Source organism: Spinacia oleracea, chromosome 1 (genome assembly GCF_020520425.1).
Source record: "Spinacia oleracea cultivar Varoflay chromosome 1, BTI_SOV_V1, whole genome shotgun sequence".
Taxonomy (NCBI): domain Eukaryota; kingdom Viridiplantae; phylum Streptophyta; class Magnoliopsida; order Caryophyllales; family Amaranthaceae; genus Spinacia; species Spinacia oleracea.
Genome location: NC_079487.1, coordinates 90,529,291 through 90,545,156, shown reverse-complemented (window position 1 = coordinate 90,545,156; position 15,866 = coordinate 90,529,291). Strand labels below are relative to the sequence as shown.

Sequence of the window (15,866 nt, the reverse complement as noted above, 5' to 3'; positions counted from 1 at the left end):
GTGGAGCCAAACAATTTCAATGCACAAGTACATGCTTAATCATAAATTATGATGCAATTAATCATATAAAGCAAAACAAAACATGATCAAAGCTTCAAATAAAATTTAATTAAGTAAACACTTAGCACATACAAGACACTTAAATGCATACTTAAATAAAATACACCCTTCTTAATCTACCCTTTCCTCACTTAGAATAAATGATAATTTCTAAAATAATTAAGAAATAAACCCTAAATAATCGAAATTATTTAAATTAAAATCGAAAATTATTATTAAATAATCGAATAATTAAAAATAATCATAATTGAATTTAAATAAATACTTTTCCAAAATTAAATAAATAAAAATTTCGGATTTTTTTTCTTCGGAAATTCGAAAAATAATCTCATATTAAATTTCGAATTTAAACCAAAATTTCAAAAAATTAAAGTAAATAAATAATAATTAAATATTATAAATTCAACTTAATTTCAAATAACTTAAATAATTGATATTTGACGTTTCAAAATATTGAGTATTCAAAAATAATAATTTGACTTTAGGAAAAATAAATTTTCAAAATATCCTAAAGTTCTGCAAAAACCACTCAAATAGTATGAATTACTATTAAGTAGGTTTTTAAATCGTAGTTTAAGGAATTACCACTTTGCACTATTATTTAATGCAAAACAACTCTCAAACTAGAGCTCTGCAAATACCGCTTTGTAGTATTCATTACTACAAAGTAGCCTTAGGCTTCTGAATACCACTTTTTCATGGTAACCTAAACCTTTTGATAACCACTTAGAACACCCTAATAATTCCTTGATTTTATAAAATCATTTTCCAACTTAAATTAAAGGAATTACTAAAGTATAATTACCGCCACCGTGATAACGGTTAGGGCTAGTACCAGAATTACGCAGCGGAAATAACGAACTTTAAAACATTAAATAATAGTTAATGTCCTCCATACAAGTTGGAACCATAAGGACCCAAACCAAAATACTTAAATCAAAATCCATTAACTAATTGAAACGTTATAGTCTAGACTAAATAAATAAATAGAGTTTAAAACAATTCAAGTGAAAATAAACTCGCTCAACCAATCCCATTGTTAGATAACTTCACTTGCAAGTCATCTCTACAAACCTGTTATTGATGAACTACTCCCTAACAATGCAAGTGAAAATGATGGATCATCATATGGTCATTAAGGCAAGGGCCATGACCAAAACACAAAGCAGGTAATCAGTGAAAGATGTGCACAAACAAGATAGCTAGAATGAAATCTTATATCTAACATGCTTCATTAATTCCAACGATAAATTTAATCACATGCTAAAGCCAATAAAGTAAACAATTAATCATGAAGACAAGACTCGACTCTTGGCACGAATCTTGACTCATAGATTAATTAGAATAAGGTTCGAATGGGCCTATAAAATAAATGTCCATTGGACGGGTGTTGGGAGTCCACCAAACACCAAAATAATAACAATAACCCAATTGTCGGACCATACCGACGGAATTCCAGCGCATAAAAGAAATGAAACAACGTCTTGTATCATACATAGGAGTACAAACCCCTTTGGTAAGGTACTCCCCCCATAGTTTATACTCAAGGAATATACGTTCCAAGAGTTTTGAAACTTGCTCAGATTGCACTTTACGTTTATTAATATTTTATTCACAAAGTCGACTCAAGACACAATCAAGTAAGACATTTAATAAACGCAACCAAACAATTCACTAGTAGAAAAACATTGATTTGCTACTATGCATTGGCGGCGTTAATAATAGAATGCCCCAAATCAACAGCTAAAATGGATCACTAAGAGGAGGAAGTATTAATTTGCGGCGTTATAACGCCTCTTATTGAGATTATTTTTATCTTAGCGGCGTATTAGGCAGCTGACACCGTCAATCAATCATTCTGTAATAAACTAAACCCTTAGCCAAATATCCCGCATTTTTGTTTCTCTTTACTTGTCTTCTTCCTTCTCCTCCTTCTCCCTTCTTCCTTCTCCACCTCCTTCACTCTTCTTCACCACTGACTGTCGCTGGTGTCTAACTAAAGCTACAGACTCTTCTCCATCATCGGGATCCGGTGTCTCACTAAAGCTACAGAGTCATCTCCACCGTCGGGCGCTGGTGACTCACAAACCACAGACCCAGATCTACTAAAATTATGGGAAAGTTATAGCAACCAACTGAAATCCGTCAATTCACGCCCTGGGTTCAAGTTATTGGGTGAATTTCACCGTAGTTTCAAGTTCGCCGGCCGTCGTGCTAGGTCTAGGTATGTGTCGCTCCTCATTCGTCCTCCTCCTTGTCAATTTTCTATTTGAATTACGTATTCTCTCTTTAATCTCTCAAATTTACATAATTATGAATTATTGAATTATTTTCGAATTCTATTTTTAAATTTCTAGGATTTGTGTAATTGTGGTAATTATAAAAGTAATTGTCTTCAACATTCATCTAATTTTGAAATTTATTTTGTGAATTTCGTTTTTTTCCCTGTGAATTTCGTGGGTAGTTTATGAATTTCGTTTTTTTGTTTTGTGAATTTCGGACTGTATTTACTTAGTAATTGGCCAATTTGAAAGGTTTTTTTTATGTAATCGCTTATGTAATCGCTTATCAGACTGTATTTACTTAGTAATTGGCCAATTTGAAAGGTTTTTTTTTATATATAGAGCTTCACAAATCATTCAGTTCCATTTATTGTTGTTTATTCCTGTTCCGAAATTTGAAAAGTTGTGTTGTTTATGTAATCGCTTATCACTTCTGCAACCCAGGCAGCTGTTCATCTTACTTTCATCTGTAGAATGCAGAGTTCTTTCATCTGTAGAATACAAAAAAAATCAAGCCAAAATTGACTATATATAAAGGTTTTATTTCTTAAGAGAGATCTGCATCCCCTTCTTATTTGCACACCATCCAATTGTTGCAAACTTGCAATGATACAAACCCTAAGAGAAGTAGTATTATGGATAGAAGACATTGAAATTAGTAACTTTAGGTTATATGTAGAAACCAAAGGTTATTTGTAGAAAGCGTTATATGTGACTGGATCAGACTTAATGGATCACTATTAGGATCATTGTGAGGGTGCTTACAATGTGTTTGATAGTTAAGGAGGTTCCCGCTCCACATGTTTCCATTCAGTTATGCAACCAGTCTTCTGAAAGATTCAATTAGAGGGGATAAGTACAAGCCACATCGTCTACTTTGTACATAAGCCCATAGGGCATCATGCAACAACGTTGAGTACAGAAGCCTAAGCAGCATAAGTACAAGAGACAACAAGCAACACCATTATAAATTACAATCATTCTTACTAGTGCACAATTGTTCTCTCCTGTCATAGAAATGTCTGGGCCTAAAATAATAGCAACCACCTAAGACAACTTAAATTATTAAGCTGGGAAGCTTTCCTATAGGTACACAATTTCTGGTACTTTGTGGTTGCGGCCGGTACCTTGTCAATAGCGATGGAAACGTAATAGTAAGGCTAGTTAATAAACAACCAACGTTTTTGTAGACCTTGTGTTAGTTAAAGTCGTTCTTCTAATTTGAATTTCTCATACTCCGTATATGCTTTCCAACCTGGGGTTTGTTTAACAAGTTATTGGTACATGGCATACTGCCTTACTACTCGATTATTTGCTTGCTCTTAATAGTCATTTAATTACCCTATATCCAGCAACCTGCCACGTTTGTAAACCTGCAACCATGTCATTGGCTACCAGCATGTTAAGCACCCTATGTTTTTAGATGATGACAGGCAAGATTCATAAACTTCCAATAGTCATAGTTCTTAAGTGCAAGCCTGAGTTTTGGGTAGTGATTTTTTGTCTAGTTAGCAGGCTTTTGGTACACCATTTCTTTACCGTCATACAATTTTCTAGCAACTATTATCAAAAAATGATACTTCTTTGTCAGGAGCAGAATTTACATTTGAAAGCTAAACTTGTCGAGTTAAATGATGTAGTCGTCATCCTATTGTTAGGATATGATACATATAAACGAATATAAATCATGCGGAAAAACCATAAAAGCCAGGATTCCAAATTAATTGCCACATAACAATTAACATATTTAGGATGCATACTCTTTGTAGCGTGCCCTCCCTTGCTGCGCCCGAACCGAACAAGGACAAGTCTTTAGGACTCCAAGTGTCGTCCCTCCGTAGAAAGTTTACAACACGTCCCGATCCGCCTTAAGATTGACTAACTAAAATCGCCCTTAAGGTACTATTATTTTCGGTCAATATGGGCAAAGTATGTGACTGAATTTTCTGCTCAAAATTCTCACCTTTTGAATACTTAAAAACTCGTTATAATTTATGAGCATTGATCTCATATTTATAGGCTATGGAAAAAGTAATCGAATCCTACTAGGATACGAATTAATTAAGTAGATTCTTATTAGAACTCTTATCAATTAATTTATCCATTAGGATTCGGAATTTAATCATTAAACGAATCCTATACGTTTTAGGTTTCGTACAGAAGCACAAACACTACACGAGCATGACCTGCAAGCGTGTAGGCCATGCCCTCGCACAGACCACACGGCCGCTCGGCCCACGCGAGCTACAAGCCCACGCGAGCTTCGCAGCAGCTACGCTTGCAGCCACGGCCTGCTGGGCCTGGCCTTGCGTTGGGGCCTGGCGTGGCCTTGGCTGTTCGTGTGGCGTGCTGGCTTGCTGGACGCGGGCCTGGCTTCGTGTTGGGCCTTCGTCTAGCAAGCTCGTCCGATGCTAATTCGTACGACGCGCTTCCGATTAATTTTCCGATTCCGGAATTTATTTCCGATACGAACAATATCATTTCCGATTCCGGAATTAATTTCCGTTTCGAACAACTATTTAATATTTCTGTTTCCAGAATTATTTTATGATTTCGATAATATTTCCGATTCCATCAATATTTCCGTTTCCGGGAATATTTCAGATTCCGGCAATATTTCCCGTTACGTACCATGTTTCCGTTTCCGGCAACATCTACGACTTGGATAATATTTATATTTCCGATACGATACATATTTCTGTTTCCGGCAATATCATCGTTTCCGGAGTATTCATTTATTTGCCTTTGACGATCTCAGCTCCCACTGAAACCAAGATCCGTCGATTCCGAATATTCATAGATGGAGTATTTAATGCCATTAAATACTTGATCCGTTTACGTACTATTTGTGTGACCCTACGGGTTCAGTCAAGAGAAATCTGTGGATTAATATCATTAATCCACTTGAACTGAAGCGACCACTAGCTAGGCATACAGTTCACTTGATCTCACTGAATTATTAACTTATATAATTAATACTGAACCGCATTTATTAGACTTACCATTAAATGCATACTTGGACCAAGGGCACTATTTCCTTCAGTCTCCCACTTGTCCTTAGGGACAAGTGTGCATTTCCTAATTCCTTTATTTGTCACTTGATGCTTGCTCTTGAACATAAGGTAAGAGTTGTCATCCTTATTATGTCCAGAGGTGTTTCTCGGTTTCAGAGTTCAACTGATCAAATAAACAGATAATCATAGCCTATGATTCATCTGAGCACGGCCATGCGTTTTACAGTTTCTAGCTCTCCGAGTGGCCTTGTACAACTTTCAGCATCTCATCCCGATTTATGGGAGGACAATCCCAATCTTGCGATCTGGAGATTAGACTTTGTTTGATAGGTGATTACCCGAGCGTTGCCTTTATAGCCTCCTTTTACGGTGCGACGGTTGACAACGTCAAAGTAAGCAGTTCTCAAACAAGTAATCTCAAATCACTCAGGTATTGAGGATTAGTGTCTACTAATTTTAATGAAATTTACTTATGACAAATTTTCATCTCTTACAGTAAAGTTTCATAGGTTTGTCCGATACTAGTTTTCCCAAAGTAAGTATCTATGCAAATGATTGCGACATTTCCATGTCCACATAGTTCAAGAAACAGAACTACTAGTCATCTTGCATTCTAGTCGTCTAATGTTTTCTATGCGTCCATCTTTATAGAAAACTCCGACCAGGGACCATTTTCAACTTTTGACATTCAAGTTCACTTGATAGACATTTCTTAGTCACATGACTAGTCCTGACAGTCTATCTTGAATATATCGTCAAATTAAAGGGACTCATCATTTAATACTAAACCAAGATTAAATGGAATATGAAAATACATTTCATATATGATAAATTTTTAACCCCAATATTTTACAACCATGGGCCTCGAACCCATCTTTAAAACAATTCGTGGAATTCAAAGCTATGCTTGATTTCCAGTGCCACAACGTGAGTGTTGTTTCTCACTTGCTGCATAGGTTTAGTTATCATGCTTTGCCAATCTTAATATCCTTTTCATCGAATGTTCTTCGAGATAGATGATAAGATCTTTTGAGTATGTTTATTTTGTGATCTAGTCTTTCTTGCTACAATAGTGGTTCTACGCATTTTGCAATGAAGAACCATCAAGCCAACATACATGTGATCTACCCAAGTTCAATGAAGAACTCTTTAACATAAACAACCCTGTTTTATTTCTTCTTAGGCAATAATTACTTCTACTTCAACTGTTTAGGTTGCTAGTGATGCTTTGTTTGGATTTACCTATCCAAGAAGTTCACGGATATGTGGAAGACTTTCCAGCTGTATCTTAGAACATAGAAATTATTATTTTAATTTCCCACGCAACAACTCATGGTCTCCAATCTATGTTGCCATTTCAAAACACGATGCTCTTTAGCTCGTCCTTGTCAATGGTTAACTCCAAAGGAATCTTGCTTGATCCTTTGCCAGTGTTTATGCGTGTAGCATCAATATTTAGCATATCTTTATTTCCTTGAATCAAGAACTACTCTTATGTACTTTTTCAAGTACCATAAGTTTTTCTTGATCTCAATCTACTTGATCTTTACTTAGATCAATAGAGATTGGTATATGTTCGTCATGCCTAAAGTCATACGACACGTTTTTGGTGATCCTTATATTATATCATACATGATAAATTCTTTTGCAGAATAATTCCCAATTGAATTCTATTCATGTAACTTTAGCTCATCTAGTTTCAGTAGATACTAAATCCAGCTAAATTCTTTGACATATAATATAGGTTAAGAATCTCACTTAGATCCTTTGATGTTTAACTTAGTAAATGCTTATACATAGTTCAAACATCCTTTACTTAGATTTATTCATATGGGTCGAATGTCTCCAATAGAGTCTTTCGTGTTTGATTTACTAAATGCCATTACCTAATCCAAAACAATATTGTAAGATATTTGGAAATAGATCTTAATACCCAGTATGTACTAAGTTTCGCCATGGTCCATCATTGATGAATAATTTCAAATCTAATCATTAGCATTTGAAAGTTATTTCACAATATAGAGATATGTGTGCGATACACATAGGACCAATTAAGTTTTACGTAATCCCACTAAACTTCTTATACATCTATAAGAATCATGTACATTTTATGAAACTAAAATACTTATTAGCTTCACTAAAATACAGTTCTAATTCCCATTTGCTTGCTTAAATCTTTACTTAGATTTCATAAGCTATCTTTCCTTTTCAAGCATTTATTTGGATCAACAAATCCTATGACATGCCATGTACATAGTTTCTTCCAACATTTGATTGAGGAAGATGTTTTGTCATCCAATTGCCATATGTACCAATATGCAATCATTGCTTGATTATAGACTTGAGTATTACGATTATGCATGGGGTTTCAACACAATCCACGCCGTGAATTTTCTTGTAACCTTTAGCAACTAATCTAGCTTTGTGTGTGAACACTATTCCATGTTTGATGGTTTTTATCCTTAAAACCAATTTGCAACCAATAGGTGTTTAATCTATTCTTGCAAATCAACAAAATTTCAATTTTGTCATCAAAATATTAAGTATGTTTTTATGGCCTTTAACCAATTAAACATTAAATCTATATATAGCCTCTAACCATTTAAGGGAATCTAGATTTCGTCATAGCTTTCTTACGAGTCACAAACTCATTAATCTACATGATAATAGTTTGACTGCAAGTTGTAGGTTTCTTCACTATCTAATAGAAGAATCGCATAGCTTCGGTGACATGAACTCTATGCCTACTTGGGTATTGAACATCAAACAATAGAATATCAACAGACACTTGAAAGTTTTTGAATATTCTGTTCTCCTTGAAACACTTGTAAAGTATTCTAAGAGATGTATATTCTTTAAAGCCACTTCTAAAGTCCTTAAAGAATAAGTGTTCGGATTTTCTGAAGAACTTCGAAAATCCTCCGGAATGTCCGTTTATGTTTGTTGTTCGCCTCGAAGACTTTCGAGGTCTATTTTCTCCCACTTGTCATTTTGGAAACGAATCTCCAAAATGAAATTATTTCGAGCAAATAAACATTATGTTCTCAAAAATTCGTGGTAGAAACAATACCTTGTGTCTCATTTGAATAAATCACAATGAACAATATATCTATACTTGGGCCTTAGTTTGTTGAATAACAAACACTAAGCTCCCACTGAGTTTAGCAACTCTTTAGATATATATTATTGAAAAGATATTCTGAAATTACTTTTCAATAGCTTTGACGAATTTGGTTTAGTTTGGTGGTAGTTGAGCATTTTGTTTTAGAAATTATAGGAAAGGTCTTTATGATTCATCATTGATCGAATCAAGCACTAATTGACTTCGATCATTCCAACTTAGATATGCCATATCTTATGGAGCTAGATCGTGAATACACAATCATTGATGATCATTTTTTGTCTCAAGTAATCATTAACATGATCTATCCTAGATCTTTATGATTTCTTACCAAGTGGATTTTATACTTCTGAATCTTTAAACTAGCCAAACAAATTCAAACTTATATCACTTTGAGTAAATAAACCCATATTCACTCAAATCTATGTGAAATAATAAAGTCATAAAATCTTTCTTTAGCTTTGAACTCTATTGTCTAGGCGTTCTAAGAATAGTTCATATATTTTGTTACTTTCAACAAGTAAGACTAGTTTGTCTTGAATGATCTAGAAATCAATCAACTTTCAAAAGTCCATCAAAATAGATCTTTTGAATGTTAACTTGTTGATATGGTCTAAGCAACAATGCTAAAGGTTAGTGGAACTCAAATCAAGAGATTGATTTGAACCTAGTAAAGTTCTTATAGATGGAATATTCATAGATGGAGTATTTAATGCCATTAAATCAAGATCCGTCGATTCTGAATATTCATAGATGGAGTATTTAATGCCATTAAATACTTGATCCGTTTACGTACTATTTGTGTGACCCTACGGGTTCAGTCAAGAGTAAGCTGTGGATTAATATCATTAATCCACTTGAACTGAAGCGACCTCTAGCTAGGCATTTAGTTCACTTGATCTCACTGAATTATTAACTTATATAATTAATACTGAACCGCATTTATTAGACTTACCATTAAATGCATACTTGGACCAAGGGCATTATTTCCTTCACCTATTTATATCGCCAGTAGAACCCAAGTATTTAACGTATCCCGTGTGAATTTGTTCTTCTACAATTGCTATTAGTAGTACTCTAGCTTTATCCTTATTATGTGCAAATCGTATTTCATTTTCATACAAAGAGTGCGAGCATAAGCACCTTACACAGTTGTGAATGATTCTCTCTTCAGCTACTATAGATCCAAAATACTGGACGAGTGGACGGTGTTGATAAGCATGCTGACCATGATTTATTCTTCCTCATTGATGTGTGTACGAAGTCAAATTTGTGATTATTGAATTTATATGAAAGTTCTCAAACAGCTTGGTGTGGTCAAATTCTACTATAGTTAGCCGACCTACTGTTAATTGGGTATGAAGGAGTCGAGCTTAGTATGGCCAGAGTAAAGAGTACATTCAGGTTGTTTGGTATTCTCCACCAAAAGTGTTTTCATTTTTCCTGATAATTGAGTAGTATAGTTGTTTGATAAAACTCTTGATTAAATTAAATCTTACCAGCACATTAGTTCTAATTCACCGACTTAATTATTTAGTCTTAAGCATGTCACGTGTTATAATAAATCTCTTACATGTTGATTGAGTTATATCTTTAAATTTTACATGGTTTTAGTTAGGTTAGATGTGTTATGTCTTTGCAAGTATAGTTGGTTTACATGTTAGTATGGCTAAGAATCTTTGCGTAAAGACGTGACTGCATGAGCAACTTCTGACAATGATACTACTCACACACGAAGTAATTTTAACTCTCAACCCGACTATTGAGTCGACTTAAGACTTAAAGGGGCTAGTTAGTATACTACAGTAATCAAAGTTAAATCCTTTTAGAAAGTAACGATGTGTGCAATCACTTTTAAATCCATAAGTTTTGTTAAGACGGTTTTGAACTCATAACCAGTAACAATAAAGCAGTTTCGTATTATTATGATGAAGAGTCATGGGCCAAGTCGATTGGTCCTTTTACTCGGTCATTTATAGTGTTGCTAGATCAAATTTTGGTTGGTAAGTACTTGAGTCCCTAAAACGGCTGCAAATTTATTGACTTAGAGTCAATTACCCACACACTCATATGTTTGTGCGTACACATAAGTACTAGTATGTGGTATCAGCATAAGTTCTATCGCTAGTCTAACTCCTTTTAAGATTCATAATTGATATTGTTGAGCAAAGATATAGCATGAAATTAACTCTCCTACCGGTCAATCACCTTTACCATCTTTTAAGAGGCATGTAATAAATACCTTATTATCTTTAAGCTTATGAATAATGTCTGCTAAATGCAAAGTGTTATGAGGATAGTGTATCCCAATCTCTATATTGACATGATTTGGCAAACTTCACTTATGTCTTTATATGCTCTACAACAAGATTGCAGGAAGAAAATAACAGTTATCATCTATTTTGTGCAAAGCCTAAACAGCATAAGCACTCCTGGCACGACTCGGTCGTTAAGCCAGCCATCATCTATTTTGTGCAAAAGCCTAAACGGCATAAGCCCTCAAGTGTAGACTTGGTCGTTAAGCCAACCATCATCTATTTTGTGAACTCTGAGCATGACACGATTAATTCTACCCTGTATTTTGCTTCTTTTTCTTTTGTTCTCTATTTCTTCTGACCATTTGTGCTCATGTTGCAGGTGTCAAGACCGTATAAACAAGCTGAATTTGATATCATTTTTGGTGAGGGTGCGAGTAAGTTGGTCAGTATCGTAAAAACAAAAAATCCACTATCTTTCTTACAAATATTTATGTCCTGGTATATAGGGCTCATCGTCATTTTCATTTCGTAGATGTCTGCCTTCTGGATGGATAGTGCTGTTATTTTCTACAGTTTTTACTCTGTTATCCGAGAAGATATTTCTGGACAGGAATAACTTTCTGACTACATGCGGACTAGAGGGTACCAACATTATCTCTTTTCATGAATAGAGGGAAGTTGCTCTATTAATATTTTCTCCTCACTCCCTGACTTGTGCTTTACTATGTAGGGTTTAAGATGAATGCAAGGGAAATAGAGTGCCTTTTGAGTTTCTCCAACACTTGTGTTCTGTTGACTTGAAATACATTATGCAGTAGGAGCTTTATTGATCTACCAATCAGCAGATCCTTGTCCTAGGTAATTTTGTTTGTTCTCCGTGAAATTTGATTGTATATATCTAAAGTGAAAATTTAGTTTCTTGGTCATTATTAATCATCAAAATCCATCATGTACGTCCATGTTTTACTCTGGTGGTTATATTTATAATGGTCTTTGTTCCTATTGAACGAATGTGGGGTTAAATTATGTCTTTTTCGACATAATGAATATAACGTCTGGTTGATACATATCTTCTGATTTTAACTCGTGTATGAACTACGAAGATGTTATTAATGTAATGCTCGGTATCTCTCTCTATTACCTGTTTTCACTCTGTCTTGTGGATCAGTGCATGTGTTTGATATAAACTATGGAGTATCGGATAATGATAACATAGGCACACTTTGTAAGAAAGTTGGGTTGTGTCGACTTGTAAATAGTTTAGTTTGTTATCTCTTATACATTGTGTATGTATTTAGTTTTCACCAGGTATGTAAACTGCAGATTTGTTCACCTATTCCATGGTCGTTTTAGCCATGAATCTGTATGTCAAGATGTTCCGATTTCCAGTTTGTTGTCTTTCTAATCATGTTCTTTTGTCGCTTCAGCATCCAGTGGCTGCTGGCATAATTAAAATGGTTGAACACCTATTTAGATTCATTAGTTGAGAGTTAGGAGCAAAAACAACCAACACCTGTTATTTTCTAATTTCCTAGCTGTTTTTAGATCATCTAACCGAAGATAACTTATTTTATGATACATATGTATTATTTTGTTAGGTTTGCACGTTACTAAGTGGAGATCCTTTCACCGATGAAATCAATTGATGACATACGAGACAAATGGGCATCATACTTCACCGAACATTGTGTGTAAATAACTAACACTTCATCGATCTCCTTTTGTGGATGTTTCTTGCTATTGAAATCATATATAATTGCCTTATTATAGTTTTGGTGCAAATTTATAACGTACGAAGTGTAAAAGACATAGTTATGATCGACTTGTAACTATTTAGGTGATTCATTTTTGTAAACATATGATGGTGGCTTTATATGTAAAAATCAAAGTTTCTTGCAAGTTATTGGTGGTTCATGATACTTTTGGACATTGTATAAATGTGACGTGAGTGCAGGTTCTACATGTTTGGGCTCGTTGAATATAGAAAATAGATTGTTTATAAAAAAGATTATACATTATTGGCGGCGTTAAACTCCCGCAATTTTACAATGTTTGAGGCGTTTAGGTAGAAAACGTTGACTAATAATACTATTAATTTGAGGTGTTTTATGTACCTATACGCCGCAAATGAATAATTCATTAGAGGCGTTTTTTAACGCCGCAAATCAATGCTATTCATTTGCTGCCACTCTATTTGCTACTACGCCAAAAACGCCGCAAATGAATATAAAAGTGACACCTCAAATGAATGTTTTTCTACTAGCAATACTTATTTTAGTATCATTAGGACTTGTGATCAACAAATTCAAGACTCAAGTGAAAATTACTCCATTGTTCCTTCTCAGCATGATTTTGAGTCCACGACATGCCTGTTAACACGCGGGTTGTGCACTAGGCACGAATAATTCCTAATTCAATTCACTTTTGACTCTTTCTATATATGTGTGGCTTACGTGAGCAGACCCTTCATACGTGACTTAGTAAATATGACTCGAAAGTCTACCCTACACATGCGGTGGCTTACATGAGCAGACATTTCATACGCGGTTAATGAAATAGTACAACATGGAACAAATAAACTTGGCTCATAACATGGTAGACTTTACGTACAATAGCATAAATAATTTCTTGCATGCGAATAAAACCATACATGCATAACATACTTGGACAACATGCTTGTTATTTAAATTCAACAAACATAACCAATCATAACATGCTTGTTCACTTCAATTCAACAAACATAAATAATATCCAAAACATGCTTGCTCACACAATAAAACATGAATCCATAATATTCCATGTAACATGAATCACAATATAAAACCACCACATGTATTCACATGAATATAAGTTGGTCACCCTAGACTTGTACGTACCTTGAATACCTAAGTACGGGGACCATTTTGATTCCATCCACTAATTTAGAAATCTCCTCCTATCATTAAAATAATGAAACTTAATTATTATCCGTGTTCATTAAATTTCCAACAACTTTATTTAGTTTTAAAACGCTTGAATTAATTAAAAATTAATCGTTAATCATTAAACTAATAATTATAATTTATCGTTTAAAACTCAAGCATGAAATTTAATACTTTTAATGCTTAAAACCATTAAAAATTTACCTTTAATACTTTTTATGAATCTGAAATTTATTATTGATTACCATTAAATTGTCATCTAATTATGTTCGTCAATTAGTCATAAGGTTTAAACCAAAACATAAGCCTAAATCATCATTAAAATCATTTAAACCCATAAAAATTGAAGCTTTATTTAATAAATCAAATCTGAAAATTAATGTCCTTCAAATAAAAATAGTCCTCAACATTCTAATCATCAAAATCCTCAACTTTGGTGTTCATAACCAATCCCAGCATAATAATAAATTAAAATCCAATATTAATCATAATTTAAAAATAGAGAAGATTAGGAAGAAGAGGAATTATACCAAGCCGACCTAAAGCACAACACGGAAACAAGGGACGGAGTTGTGCGCGACACGGCACGACAACTACAGCCGATGTTGCTTGTGCGTGCACGCGGGTGTGTGGCCAGAGCAGCAGGGCACAACTGCAAGGCACGAGGGAGACGCCAGGCAAGGCGCTGAGTGTGCGGGGCAACATGAGGCAGGGATGCATGCAACAACAACGAGACATTACGCAAGTGTTGTGTTGTTCGGGCTAGGCCCACAAAGAGAAGAAAGAAAAGAGGGAGATAGATTGTGAGGGTTTGTGAGGTTTAATGAGAGAGGTGAGGTGTATTTATAACTTTTCATATCCTAGGTGGGCTTGAATCTTGAAGTTGGCTTGCACAATGATTTGGGCTAAAATAACACAAGGCTATTGAATTATTCGTTTGGTCTTCTTATAAAAATTGGACCAGGCTTTAGAATAATTCAAATAGTTTTACTTTTAAAACCCAATTAAATTCCCAACTTGAAATTTAAATTCGTTTCGTAATTAATTAAAATAAATCTTTTTAATTAATTAAATACATTGAAATAACTATTTATGTACAATTTAATTTCACAAAATAATAAAAATGCTTTATAAATATTATAAAATATATTTATAATTACTTAAAAATACGAGTTTTTACAATGAACACCTTTTGTTACTATTGTTGAGTTTATATGATTTTGGTTTGAATTTGAATAAATATAATCTTGTTTATGATTTTTTTTTAAAATTTTTGTGCATATTTTTTAATTTATTACACAAATTAATTAAAATATAATAGGCGTTTTAAAATATATCAACCTATGGGGTCGACACGAACCAAAAAGTTCTGGATCTTGAACAAACATTTGTAAACCCGAACTTAAAAGTAATTTTCCTGAATTAACCTGAACGCGAAAGTACTTTTTTATAACCTGACCCGACCAATCCATTTGACAGGTTTAGGTAAGACCGGTTAAACAAACACGGCTAATCTGATAATATACCACTTTTAGAGAGACACTTTTTAGATGTTTACGAACTTATTTTTTTTTTAAAGTTGAATATGAGGGCTACGTTTTTTTTATGGTTTCCAATAAACACATATTTGTCTATTAATTAAGATATTAACATTATAACCATATACGCAGTACAAAATACGATAACATTTAAAAATAATATTATAGTGTTTTTTTAAAGGCGAATGAGCCATGAGAGAAATATATATTTCATGCAAATAGAGGAGGTGAGAACCTAAGACCTAGTACACGTGCCCTCAGCCTTAACTAAGGGTGAGAACAACAGGGTACCCTTTGAAGTTTCAAGATCTGGATCCTGTTGCAAATGGTTCCTGAAAATCGGAATCCGAATGTGTTGCAACATGTTCCTGAAAAATGAGAACTGGTGAGGGTACGTTGTCAATTTAACAATTTAAATAAATTATTGCTAATTTATTTTTTTGTTTTTTTAAAATCTAATTTATGATTTGGGTGTTGATATTTTTATAGTTTGAGCTTAGATAATATTTTCCGAAAATAAACTTGAATTCTTTATATTTTGGCCATATGAAGTATTTTTATTTGGTTTTGGTTTTGGTTTTGGATTTGGATTTGGGTACTCCCTATAAGAATTGGTGTATATATGATAGTCGTACCTGAAAAATTGAAAATCACAACCGAAATCGAAACTTG

The 15,866-nt window shown here is 33.9% G+C and overlaps 1 long non-coding RNA gene across 1 annotated transcript; it reads left to right on the top strand.

Moving 5' to 3' along the window:
- The first annotated feature begins 1,847 nt into the window (after positions 1-1,847).
- Positions 1,848-12,638, top strand: LOC110793689 (uncharacterized). The gene is made up of 5 exons (XR_008927362.1): positions 1,848-2,284; positions 11,115-11,177; positions 11,268-11,377; positions 11,466-11,593; positions 12,334-12,638. It is a non-coding gene; the product is annotated as an uncharacterized lncRNA (long non-coding RNA).
- The last annotated feature ends 3,228 nt before the right edge of the window (positions 12,639-15,866 follow it).